Here is a 13,612-nt window from a genome sequence, read left to right as displayed (position 1 = left end):
TGAGGATGTAATGAATCAGAGGCCCACAACTAGGGTATTATGTGATTGTTCAGACATCAGAGTGAGGGTATTTTGTGAGAGTCAGAGAAGTGAGAATATTGTTTTTGAATGCCAGAAGCAATGGTAATGGCATTACATGGAGAGTCAGAGGACATGTTGTGGGGATTATGTGAGTGTCTCAAGTCATGCTGAGAGATATATGTAGGGTGACAGAAGACAAAGGTCAAAGTGAGTGCAATATGTGAATGTTAGATGCTATTTTGAGAGTATTATGTGAGTTTAGAAGTTCAGAATGAGGATATTTTGTTACAGTCAGAGGGCACAGTGCAGATGTCCTCTCAGTTTCAGGAGGCCAAGAGAGGTTATTATGTTAGTGTCAGAGATATAGAGTGTGTATGAGTCAGAGATGACTATAAGGTTATGATGTCAGTGTCAGACATCATAGGTGAGTGTATTATGGGACTTTCAGAGGCCACAGTGAGGATATCATGTAAATTTTCATTGGTCAAAGTGATGGCTACTATGTAAGTTTCTGAAGACAGAGTGAAGATATTTTATGTTGTTAGAGAGAACAGTGAGGATATTATTTAGTTTCAGACATCACAAAGAGGGGCATTATATGAGGATGAGAAGTCAGAGTGAGGGTATTTTGAGTAAAAGAAGCCACAGCGAGGGTGTTATATGAGTGTCAGAAGTCCCAGTGAGAATATAATGTGTCAGAGGACTGAAAGATATGTGAATGTCAATGGCCAGAGTGACGGTATTCTATCAGTGACAAAGGCCCACAGTGAAGGATAATGTGAATGTGAGATGTCAGATGAGATATTATGTGACTGTCCAAAGACACATTGAAGATATTATGTGAGTGTCAGGCTCTGTAGTGAGGATATTATTGAGTATTAAGAGGCTAGAGTGAGGGTATTGCATGAGTGTCAGTTGTCAAAATAAGCATAATGCATGAGTGTCAGAGGCCACAGGGCGGGTGTCATGTGAGTGGCAGAGGATTGCAGTGAGGGTATTTTGTTAGAGGTAGAGGCCAAGTGAAGACACTGTGTGTGGCAGAAGTCGGAAGTGATGGCATTATTTGAGGATCAGAGGACACATTGTGGGTTTTATGTGAATGGCTCAGTTCCTGATTAGGGGTAGATGTAGGTGACAGATGTCTTACTGAGTGTAATAATGTAAATGTCCTATGCTATTTTGAGAGCATTATGTGAGTATCAAAAGGTAAAATTGAAGATATAATGTTGTTTCAGAGGTCACAGTGTGGATATCATTTCAATTGTCAGAGGCAAGAGATGAAATTGTGTCAAAGGTAATAGAGAGGGTATGTGTGTCAGAGATGACAAAGAAGGTATGATGTCAGTGTCAAAGGTTATAATGTGGGTTTTATGGGAATATTGGAGGCCACACTGAGGATTATGTGAAATTCAAAAGTCAATTTGAGGCCATTATGTAAGTTTCTATAGGATGCAATGAAGGTATTTTATGTTATCAGAGGAAACAGTGAGGATATTATGAGTTTCAGACATCACAGTGAGGGTACTATGTGAGTGTCAGAGGGTACAGTGAGAGTATTAGGTGTGAGTCAGATGTTAGGAGAGGATATTATGTAATGTTAGAGGACACATGGGGGATATTATGTGGAGTGTAGGAGGCCCCAGTGAGGGTATCTATGTCAAAGACCACATGAGGGTGTAGTGAGTATCTGAAGCTACAATTAGTCTATTTTCAACACAGGGGACACAGTGTTGAAATTATGTGACTATCAAAGGTTAGAGTGAGGGTATCCTTATTTCATTTACTATAATGACCTTGTAACAGGTACATGCAGCTGCTTCAAGCCTTCATGGCGAAATGCCAAAAACACAGAGCTGATGTAGGCCAGTCTGCAACATAGAAGACATTCAGATGGAACACAGCTAAGGAACATCCTAAAACTCATACATCATTAGAGATTGCATTTGAAATACTCCTATAAGAGACGGGCAAAATCTGAAATCACAAAATCAAGTGCTGAGAAACAGAAGTCCAGGGACTCTCATATATTCCCAGAGGGATACTACAGAAGACAATTTGCTACATCCTTGCATAGCCAAACATGTTGGCCATATGATCCTGTAATCACATTACTGGCTGCTTATCCAATCCAGTGAAAAGCTTATGTCCACAAAATAACTGGCATATAACAGTTCACAGTTTCTTCATTTATAACTTCCATGAATAGGAAGGAATCAAGATACACTTTAGTAAGTAGTCACATATGTGACTAACCCACCTATACAATTAGGTGTCATTTGACTATAAAAAGAAATGGGCTAACAAACAAGAAAAAAATGACTGTTGCTAAGGAAAACAGTTGGTCCAAAAAGATAGACCTTTGTGATTCAAACTGGATGATCTCTGGATCATTTGAAAAAATAAACAACAAAAATTAATGGTTTCTGGGAGTTTGTGGGAATGGAAGAGAATGAAGAGACACAGAATGGGGATTTTGGGGTTGCTGAGACTATTTTGTAATATACCATAATGTTGGATATTCAAGACTGGTTTTCTCAATCCTTATGTAGCTGTACTTCTAGTTGACAATGCTGTATCAACACTGGAAATATTGCATGAGTTTAGGAACTTTTTAAAAATACACAACAGTGATTCAGGTTTTGAATAACAGGAGACATGGGGTCTAGTGGCAGCCTCAGGCTTACCCTAAAGAATGAACAGGCCTCACCCACTGAAACGATAATAGTGTACTGACAGTTAATGAACCACAACCACCCTGTCTTTTTTTAATATATTTACCTTTGAGATTTTGGTGGTCATTTTGTATCAGTAGGTCTACCAAATCCATTCTCAAAATTTTCACTCCCTTCATGGAGGAAAGGCAGGACATAAGACCTCAGGAAACTGACACCCACCCATCCACTACAGCATCTTTTCATCCCTCTGTTCCATAACTAGGATTCCTTGGATGGTAAGAAAACTTTCTACAATATAATTTTTCTTCACTCATGCTTGAGGAGAAAATTATTGGAGATTGGTTTTTCAATAGCCCACCTCACTTCCCACAAGTTATGTATTTAATGTGCATACTCTACTTAACAAATCATGGCTAGAATTTCAGCAAAACAATTTGTGTACTTTGTGGTGCACATAATAGGACAAATAAAGTGTGGCTTTAATTGTGAAACAGAATTCTCAGTCACAGAAGTAGAAGATATTTGGCAAGCCAAAGTTAACAGGAAAGACATTCTTTTCTGCTGTCACTGAGGTGGGAAGGAGAAAGTCCTGCTTGAAAGACATCCCAAGTTCTCACACCATCTGCTTGTGTCTATGGCAGAATCTATACCACGTAGGAAAAATCTCCAAGTTCTTGTGTGGTCCATCTGGGTTCCAACAGTGCTTCTGTCTTCAATAATTGGAAGAGATTCACTCCACATTCAAGCATGACTCAAGTGAGAGGTAGTGGAAGAGAATAACATGGCAAAAAGTGGAAGATCCAGAGTGATTGATGGAAATAAGAAATACCACAATGACCAAAGTATTCTGAAGAATGCTGAAAATAATATACTCCAACACCCTGAGTCAGATGATTTAAACATGGCACTTCGAGTTGCTTTCATACTGTGTGTGGAAAGCTCAAGTGATTGAATTGAATTGACCTGAAATAAAAGAAAAGAAGTATTTTATAGAATACTTAGCACTCTCATTCACTGTTTTGATTAGATGACAAAATATATCAATTTCAGGTGTTTTTTTTTAAATGTATCATTATACATTTTATGTTACCTGAATTAAATGCACTAAAATTGCCATATGTCATTTATATCTATGCACATGGACATCACAAAATAACAGGGCTGTGTGCTAATGAAACAGTGTGGCCCATGAAATAAAAGGACAGGTGGACCTTTGACAATTATTTTTCTTATCTATTTTGTCAGTTTTATCATGGAAGCACAATCCAAATATGCAGAAAGTGCGAATGAAGAAATATGTCAGCTGACTTGATCAATATTTTAAACAATGTCAAATGTCTGTAATGCTACTCTACAGTTTATAATTTTAAAAATCCACATTTTCCAATATCTTAACCAAGTAACTTACACAATTCTGAATATATAAGTGATATCTCTTGTTCATAAATTTTTAAAATTTATATTTTTCCTTTGTATAGAACAGCATGGCCCAAAGAAATAAAAATAATTAATTCTTACTCCCTTATTTTTGAGGCAAATGTTTTTGAACTTGAGACTGGAAACATTTTATGATGCTATATATCTCATATTTAGAAAATATAAATTTTTCTTTTTACAGAGAGATATAAAAAAGAATTTGGTACTGGGGATTGAACACAAAGGCACCTAACCACTGAGCTATATCCATAGCCATTTTTATTTTTCATCATCTTCTACAAGATGGTAATAAATAGTCTGGGTAGTGAGTGTAATAGCACTCTCTTTCATAGCTGGGGGAAATTCCATACATAAAATTAAGGGTTGTATAAAAAATACATGCTGCTTGCAAAACAAGTACTGAAGAACTTTCTAATTTTAAAACTTCCATTAACCAGGCCAGTGGACTCTAGAAAAAGTCATAAGTATACTTCTGCCATCATCTTATGTCTAATAAGAAATTAGGGCCGCGCTGCAGGGCAGGCCCCAGCCGCCGCCACCGGGGCCTCCCGGTTCCTCTTCTCCACTGCGCCAGCTCCCTTCTCCTCCTGGGCCTCAAACCACATCCTGCAGCTTCGATCCGGCATGGTCATCCGTGGGCACCGCCTGCGCCCGCGTCTGCACAGGAGTGGACCCGCGCAGCGCCCTCCAGGGTCCACCCTCCACCCGGTGCTGATTGGGCAGGCGGGGTCCCGGCCAGGCGGAAAGTTCTTGGTGCCTGGAAGAAGTTGTGCTTTTGGAAACTCCGAGCAAACGACTCCGGTGGTGGCCTCCAGGGTCCCGCGGCCATGGAGAAGCCCCCTGTGCGAGAGGAGGAGGATGAGGATGAAGAGGGTGACAAGGCCGGGCCGAGGGCGTCCTGAGAAGAGCCCCTTCCAGCTGACCACCCAGGACGTGTACAACATCTCCTACGTGGTGGGCCGCGAGCTGATGGCCTTGGGCAGCGACCCCTGGGTGACCCAGCTGCAGTTCAAGATCGTCTGCGTGCTGGAGATGCTGGAGGCGCTGGTGGAGAAGGGCAGCCTGGCCTTGGAGGAGCTGAGGATGGAGAGGGACAACCTCAGGCAGGAGGTGGAAGGTATGAGGAGAGGGGGCCCGCCGGCCCCCGAGGAGGTGAACCTGGAACCAGACAAAACGGTGGTGGACCTGACGGACCCCAGCCGGCCGCACTTCACGCTGCAGGAGCTGCGGGACGTGCTGCAGGAGAGGAACAAGCTCAAGTCTCAGCTGCTGGTGGCGCAGGAGGAGCTGCAGTGCTACAAGAGTGGCCTGATTGCACCAAGAGAAGGCCCAGCGGCAAGGAGAGGAAAAGGTGCTGGGGTTTCCAGAGCCTGCAGTGCCGACAGCAGCAAGGAGGAAAAGACCATCATGAAGAAGCTGTTCTCTTTCCGGTCAGGGAAGCAGACCTAGATCGAAGGCCATGACCTCTGACTTCAGACTTGACAACAGCCCAGATGCCTTCCAGACCTTTCTCTGCTGCACTGTGCTTTATAATTTGCTTCTGAGGAAGAAGCCAAGGTTCCCTCAGGCTGCAGAACTGAACACCCTGGAATCTCTGGCCAGGGCTGGAGAAGCAGCGTGAAGAAGTCCTGAAAGCAGGAGTGTGAGATGAGCCACCTCCTGTCTCCACCGCCTGCAGCGTGCAGTACCCCGTCCCTGATGTCCCAGGTCTTCAACACGGGGCAAGGGAGGCAGGGAGAAAGGTATTGACTTTCCAGTGGTGACCTCACTGGTACTTCATGAATATTTGATTTAGCTCATGTGACTTTCTTTATAAGATTTTATATTAAAGTTAAATGACTTTTGTACTTCTTTCTTCCTTTTTATTTCTTCTTCTTCTTCTTCTTCTTCTTCTTCTTCTTCTTCTTCTTCTTCTTCTTTCTTCTTTCTTCTTTCTTCTTTCTTCTTCTTCCTTTTGTACTGGGGATTGAACCCAGGGTTCCTTAACCACTGAGCCATATGCCCAGCCCTTTTTATTTTGTGTTTTGAGACGGGGTCTTGCTAAATTGCTGAGTCTGGCCTCGAACTTCTGATCCTCCCCACTCAGTCTCCTGATCTGCTGAGAGACTTTTAAAATATTTTTTAATTGTCAATGCATCTTTTATTTCTTTATTTATATGCGGTGCTGAGGATTGAACCCTGAGCCTCACACATGCCAGGCAAGCACTCTGCCACTGAGTCCCAGCCCCAGCCTCCGGCTGGGAGACTTTTGTACTTTCTATGACTGTTTTACAGTGGACCTTTAGAATTAAGGCGGTGTGTGTGGCATATGCATCTGTGTGTGTGTGTGTGTGTGTGTGTGTGTGTGTGTGTGTTGCACAATGACATACATTTCAGTGATGCTCCATTATGTTACTATGAAAGAAAAAATGCTGAAAGTATAATTTTTTTTATTTTTTATTTTATTTTATTTTTTGGTACTGGGGATCAAACCCAGTGGCCTTTTCCCAGTGAGCTACATCCGTAGCCCTCACCCCTTTTTGAGAAGGGGCTTGCTAAATTGCCCAGGCTGGCTCTTACCTCCTCATCCTCCTGCCTCAACTCCCACATAGCTGGCATCCCAGGTGAATGCCACCACACCTGCCCCGCAGATTGTAACTGCAAGAGACTATTGCTTTTAAGGCTCATCTTGATTTCTTAATATGTTAAAATGTGGAAAAAAATGTGCATTTAGGAATCTGTGACATGCACCGTGGAGTGTACAGGTGGCTGCACTGTACAAAGAAGTGCATGTGTTCTGGGGGCTTGTCTTCTTGGTAGGTGACCCTGGCTTACTGGACGGCTTTTACCTGCACCATGGATCATCTGATTTGTTCTTTATAAAAAAAAAAAAAAAAGGAAATTAGAATTTCTTACAAGGGAAAACCCCACATCAAGCAGAGAGGTATGTTCTCGTGGGGTGAGACAGGTGTTCTTGAAATGGTAGAGAAGGATGGGGAGGTGCAACTGGAGAAGTAGGTCAGGGCCAGTTCCTGAAGGAGGGCTTTATCTCACTGTTAGGAAAGGACTGGTAGCAGCTAAGTGACATGATGACAGGTATGCTTTAAAATAATTGAGCACCTGAAACTTTGCCAAGTATGATAACATTAGATCAGATGCCTAAAGATATCATTGAAGTAATAATAATAATCAAAGACAGGTAGTACATGTAGATAGGTATTCAGGTCATAACATGAAAATGGATGCCAGTTTGTATCTGGGAAGTAGAAGGTGAACTCCATCTGGGTGATTGAAATATTGCCTCCAGATTCCTTACCAAAATAACCTGTTCCTGCTCCACCTGTTGCTTAGATAACGTGTCCAGGAGTGGTCTCTCCCTGCAGGTTGTTGTAGCAGTAGCTAATTAATGCTTCCTGGGCTGCAACCTGCCTGACTTACTACACCTTGGCCCTTCCAGTCCACTTGCTTCTCAGCATTTCACCATCACACCTTAATCTCCTGGTCCTACACAGCAAGGAGAAAGAAAAGGGGGAAGAGGGCAGGTGAACAGAGAAAACCTGAAATGTGTGAAAGTGGCAAGATGTTCATACTTCATGGTATACCAAGACACCAAGTTTATGTTACTATTATTTAAATAAAACTTGCTTTCTACACTTGCCTCAGTGAGATTGCCTAATGTTCAAGCTTCAACATTTGAGGGAAACAGAATTTGTTAATGATAACTGCGATGTCACCAGTGTTCCATGTTTGTTTAGTGCCTGAATTTCTGGGCCATACCAGTGGAACCACAGCTTTCACCAGAATGGAAGCAGCAATTCCTGGCTGCTTTGTTGACCTTTATGTCCTCTCTGGGTAGAACAAAGTCTGGTACACACTAGTTTTATTTTAAATACATGGGGGATATGTTTCCTTATATAACATTAAATGATAGCACTGTCAAAACCCAGATGTCCTACCACAACCATGCCAAATTATCTTTAAGATAGGGACTTGGCCTTGCACCAGCCTTGACCAGCTTTGCCGATGCAGTGAGTCCCCCAAGGTTGCCCATGTCAAGGGTCAAGGACACCTTCCCCATCTATGCTTCTCTAACTGTCCAGGCACCAGGAAGCCCTTGCCCATGGGTAGGGTGAACTGTGGCATCCTAACAAGCTTCAGCAACTGACATTGCACACCATGTCCTTACCCTCTGTGGACCTCCAGGTCACATCATCTACACAGCAGACACAAGGAGAAGTCTGTGAACATACCTGGGACAATGATCACTCACCAGAAACAAAGTCTCTATGGAGACATTCCCCAGGACCCAACCCAGAAAACCCAGGGACCTCAACCCACCTGAATTCACAGAAATTTCACAGCATCCTGTGAGAGGGAGGAACTGAGGAAGGTTACAACATGGCATCTTCAGCCTCCCTACATTTCCTAATTTAAAAGTGGAAAACAGGCTCCAAGACAAAAGATTCTGACCTCACAACTAGGGCAGGGGAAGCACAAGGGCCCTGTTTTCCTATTGGCCCACAGAAACTTTTTTTTTTTTTTTTTTTAGTTCTAGTGACAATATACTAGACAAGTTACAGTTTAATGAAGGTGGTGGTGATTGTTTCTTTCATTTTATTATTAATATTTTTACAATAAGGGTGTAGCCTTTATACTCCACACACACAAAATAAAACAAGTGCTTATTATGAAAGAGTCCCTGCCCCCACCCCCAGAACATCCTGAACATAGAAATTTGATGGAACAAAAAAATCAAGACAAGTCTGATTTTGAAATTTCTATAAAAAAGCAAAAATATGTAATGCAACAGCTGTTCAACTTTCAACTCTAAATAGGCACCATCCAACAAACCCCCGTATTTTTAATTTCTCCAGCACACATTCCAGTATAAATGCTCTGAACTGTAATTAGCTAGTAATTAATAATGGGAGGAGAACCTTAGAACAGAAGTTATACTGCTTCCCTGACCCTCTCTCTTACAGTTGGAGGGTGCAGGTATTAGGGGATACAAAAGTCTGAGAAAGAGAATTAAAAAGAAAAAATTCCCCAATTTTTTTTCTACTCCTGTTGCTTGGAGTAGAAAGGAAGGCAGAGTCTTACAAATGTTCAAAAACTCGCAAGGCAAGTAACATAATTCATTCACTATCACTCCTACTTAAAAGAATAGAGATCAATGTCTTATTATATAGTACTGCATTCTCAGAACTGTATTACAGGTTCACCAGAAACTATGGATGTAGTTTTAGGCTTCCTCAAGGAAAACAGGTTCAGTTCAGATCAAGTTAGATGCTGTACATCTAGCCTGCTGGATCAATGTCTGGAACTGCTCACTCACTGTCACCCTGAACAGCTATAAACTAAACAATAGTGCGTGGCTCCATAGGAAGCTTAAGGGTTGAAGGTATGTACACAGCTAATTAGATCTCCCCTGCTTCGCGCTCTTCAGAGCTCCTCCTATCTTCTGATCTGCCATTAACACTCTCATAGGACTGCTTCTTATCTTTTCGACCTTGGTCTGTCTCTTGAACTCCTGTCTCTGTCACATGATGCTAGTCTTGGTCTCTGACTCTTTCTTTTGAGAGTCTCTTGGATCGCTCTCTGCTCCTATCTCTAGAACTGTGACGACTTCTCTGGTGACTATGGTTCTGGCTGCGACTGCTGGAGCAGGATCCGTGGCGATGGTGTTTCTCCCGAGACTTGGATCGAGTCATCTTCTTGCGTTCTCTAGACATAGAGCCAGACCGGTGTCTGCGATGTTCTATGAACCTGGATCTTTTAGGATTCTTGCTATGTGATCGGACCTCCTCAGCTTCTCCCTTTCTTCACTCCCTTTCTTCTCTTCGTTTCGGGTGCTCCTGATTTCTTTTCTTTTGCTTCTCGGCTACGACTCTCTTTAATTCTTCAAGCTTCTCTCTTATTTCAATAAATCCCAGGTGCAGTTTACCCCCAAAATGATCAGTCAGTCGTCTGTCATTATCATGAAGACATAAATAGGCAGAGCAGACTTCACAGACTCGAAGTTTCTGCTGTTGGAAACTGGAAGCTGGCACAGAATTCCAATAGACTTCCTCTGCTTCTCTTTTCTTTGCCCATGCTTTCTCTACTTCATCAATTTCTGGGATTCTTCCACATTCCCTTCAGCTCCTAGCTCTTCCACCTTGGCTAACAATTTACCAATTTCTTCATTTAATCCATGAACACATTCTGCCTTTACTGTTACTTGAGCACTTTTCTCTTGAGTTTCTGCTAATCTCTTCTTAGTCACTTCTGTTCTTTGATCACAATTTGCAATGAATGACTGCAGATGATCCATGGCATCAAGTTCAAAGAAAAAGTCCTGTTCTTTGGATGCAATTTCATAATCTGCTCTGAAGGCCAGGTCATGGACTTTCAGACATTCTCCAAGATACATTCTAGTGCCAGATAGGACATCATGGGGGCAACAGTTGAGAAGGTGACTCTTGCATACTCTGTCATCACTGAATTTGATTTGTTAATGAGTAGTATCTCCCACTCTGTCCGATGCTCCTATATTTTTTTTTAAACTGTGAGTGGATGACCATGCTATGTGATCAACAACTGTGAAGGTTACAGAGCTGCAATTCTGATACAGTAACACTTGTACTCTGGATATCTGGTGCCTTCTCTCATCCAGAATTTTCTACACACAAAATTAGAAGTAATGAAAGCTATCTTCGGCTACGAAGAAATGGCATATTCAGAAGGCATGACAAAAGATTCAGCAGGGGCAGCTGGTTAATTCTTTTCACATTGAATCAAATAGGTCAAACATCAGTTGTACATAGTTCACAACCAAGGTTACAATTAGAGACCAGGTCTCCTGAGTCTCAGTTCAGTGCTCTTTTCCTTAGCCCATGATGCCTTATCAGAAAAATCCAAATACAGTCAGACCCCTAGTTACATGGGTATGAGTTACACTGATTCACATATACAAACTTTATATAGTGTGACCCGTGTTTCAACTCACGGGGTACCCTGCTTCCATTTATGCACTATGCCAGGCATCAGGATGGTTTTCAGTGGCACACAGGTGGTTGCCACCACCAGGGCCCTTCCCTGGAGGTACCCATCAACTGGTCCAGCATAGCTGTGCATCTGGACCTGCACCAACATGGCCGCAGTATAATGGAGGGACGGGTGGGGGCACAGACAGGGCCCTATCAGGCGGGGGAATGAGGGGAAGGGGAGTGGGGAGGTGTGATGCTGTCTCGGTGGCTGCCACCGCCTCCAGGTGTGCAGAAGGAGAGCTGGAGGGGTCCCGGGAGAGTCTAGGCTGCGCTCCTCACAACGACATATATGTGGAAGAAAGCAGCTCCCGAAAGCGACCCTCGTGCCCTCACTCTCCGTCCGGTTCTGGGAACAGAAGCGACATGGACTAAGCAAGCTCTCGCCTCCCTATTAGGCACTCTTGGGGGAGTGCCTAATATTTTAAAGAACACAAAGGACTCTGGAGACAGAAGTGTGTCCTGCATTTCAGACACACTGCCACCACACTGCCACCAGCCAGAGCCTCCACAGAAAATTCTGACAGGAGTTCCAAAGCTTACAAGATTCTCTAGGCTCCCTTTGCCTGGGGCCATACACCCACCACACCCCTCTAACCTGCAGTGCTCACATGATAAGTCCAGGGCAGGGTGCTCTTTCCACATGCCCAGAGATCTTCTGTTAAGGATTAGGCTTTACAGGTTCATCTCAGCTCTGCTCTGCAAGCTCTGATATTTTGCTGTCTCTGCCCCACCAGCTTAGTTGATTTGCTGGTCTCCACTGGGTTCCAGTTAACTCTGAGGTTTTCTCACTGCCCATCTCTTCAGCTCCACTAAGTTTGTCTCTTACGCTAAAGCCAGCATTTGGGCTCCACTTGGGTCTGCTCTGCAGTACCAAATCCACTCCACCCACTTGTTCCACTGCATTCTGGCCACTTGGCTTCTCCTCTACTTACCTACTTAACATACAGGGATTGCATGTTTCCCCTCTAGCCCTGGATCCTGTTGTGGTCTGGTTAAACCCAGTTCCTCCCACATCCACTAGCATCTCAAATGGTTCAGCTCATGTTTCAGGTGCAAAGTTGCATTGTGTTAAGCAGCATATATATTGCTCATATTTCAGATGCAATGTTGTTTTGTGTTAAACAGTATATAAAGACTTCATAAAATTATAATTTAAAAGGAGACAAAGATCAGCTTTGGGAATAAAAACACGTTACCTGAGATTTGTGAGATTTAACTCACCTCGCTGGAGTTAAGACACTACCCTTCAACTTACTCAATGTTAGGATTACTTCAAATTAGGCTAGACTGAAACTCATTTAAAGTCTAGTTTAAAGGATAAATTTTTATTGTAAAGATTAATAAACAGGAGACATGTAAGTAGGTAAGCTTTGACATTTTGAAAATTATTTTCCTTAGATTATAGTGATTATACAAACTGGATATGTTGCTCTTTATTTCATTTTATATTTTCCTTGTTAATTTTTAACTGTTGCCTGTTAATATTTTAAAAAGGTACAACCTGATAAAACCTCTAATAGAACAACCTGAGATAAATTGAGATAAAAAGCCATCACCTGTAGGACAGACAGAATATAAGACACCTTCCAGTCCTGATATTGACCACAAAAAAAATGCAATGGGTAACTATAATTAAAACCACACCTCTAAAGAGACTAGATTAAAACCCAATACTCCACTTAAAAACTGTTTAAACTGGTCTGCTGGACGTTTAAAACAAAAAACATGGAGACTAAAGTCAGGAAAGTTAAAGGGCCAAAGAAAAAGCAGCCAATAGTTGGCTTTTGCCCCCTGAGATTAGGAAGATCCAGAGAAGGATGGGACCCCTAGAAGAGTTCTGCAACTCCAAAGAGTCAACATATCTGCCAATCAGGGCGATTGAGAAGGTCATACAGAACAGGAAACTAACCAGTGCACATTCTGTAAAAACAAGGGACACTGGAAAGGGAAATGTTCTTGATGCTTCTAAGAGAAGCCACATATGGTCAGTAAGACCCTGACCCATCCTGGCAGATGGCACGACTGGTAGAGGAAAGCTAAAGGAATCAAGAGGTGTCACACCTGTTCCCAAAAGTGATTCTAAGTACTCTTATCTGATAAGTAACAATAGAGAAGAACAAGATCAGTTTTGAACAAATTTGTTTCAAACACTTGGCAGGAGAGTATAGACAAACACAGTTGTACATGAATGCTTAAATAAAAACACAATGTTTGTTGCAAAAAGAGATATAACTTAAGATTTACCCTTGTGATAGCTCTAACAAATGTAAGTGAAACTGGAGTCTATAAAGGAAGAGTTCTTGGGGGAGTGCCTAATATTTTAAAGAACACAAAGGACTCTGGAGACAGAAGTGTGTCCTGCATTTCAGAGAATGAATGAAATACTACTATCTTTTATATTAATTGTTTAAAAAAAGGTGATCCTTTACTGTCTTGTTCATTGTTGTCCAAGCAAGATCCTTGACCTGTCCA

The 13,612-nt window shown here is 42.3% G+C and overlaps 2 pseudogenes across 2 annotated transcripts; one reads left to right on the top strand and one right to left on the bottom strand.

Moving 5' to 3' along the window:
- Positions 1-4,786: 4,786 nt before the first annotated feature.
- Positions 4,787-5,980, top strand: LOC306647949 (RILP-like protein 2; annotated as a pseudogene). The gene has a single exon. The product of its transcript is annotated as an RILP-like protein 2 (transcript).
- A 3,292-nt stretch (positions 5,981-9,272) lies between these two features.
- LOC306647795 (putative RNA-binding protein Luc7-like 2) lies at positions 9,273-10,624 on the bottom strand (annotated as a pseudogene). The gene has a single exon. The product of its transcript is annotated as a putative RNA-binding protein Luc7-like 2 (transcript).
- Positions 10,625-13,612: the final 2,988 nt, after the last annotated feature.

The sequence above is a fragment of the Sciurus vulgaris genome (genome assembly GCF_902686455.1).
Source record: "Sciurus vulgaris genome assembly, chromosome: 17".
Taxonomy (NCBI): domain Eukaryota; kingdom Metazoa; phylum Chordata; class Mammalia; order Rodentia; family Sciuridae; genus Sciurus; species Sciurus vulgaris.
The sequence above is the reverse complement of the archived record's forward strand: the minus strand, read 5'-3'. Positions and strand labels throughout refer to the sequence as shown.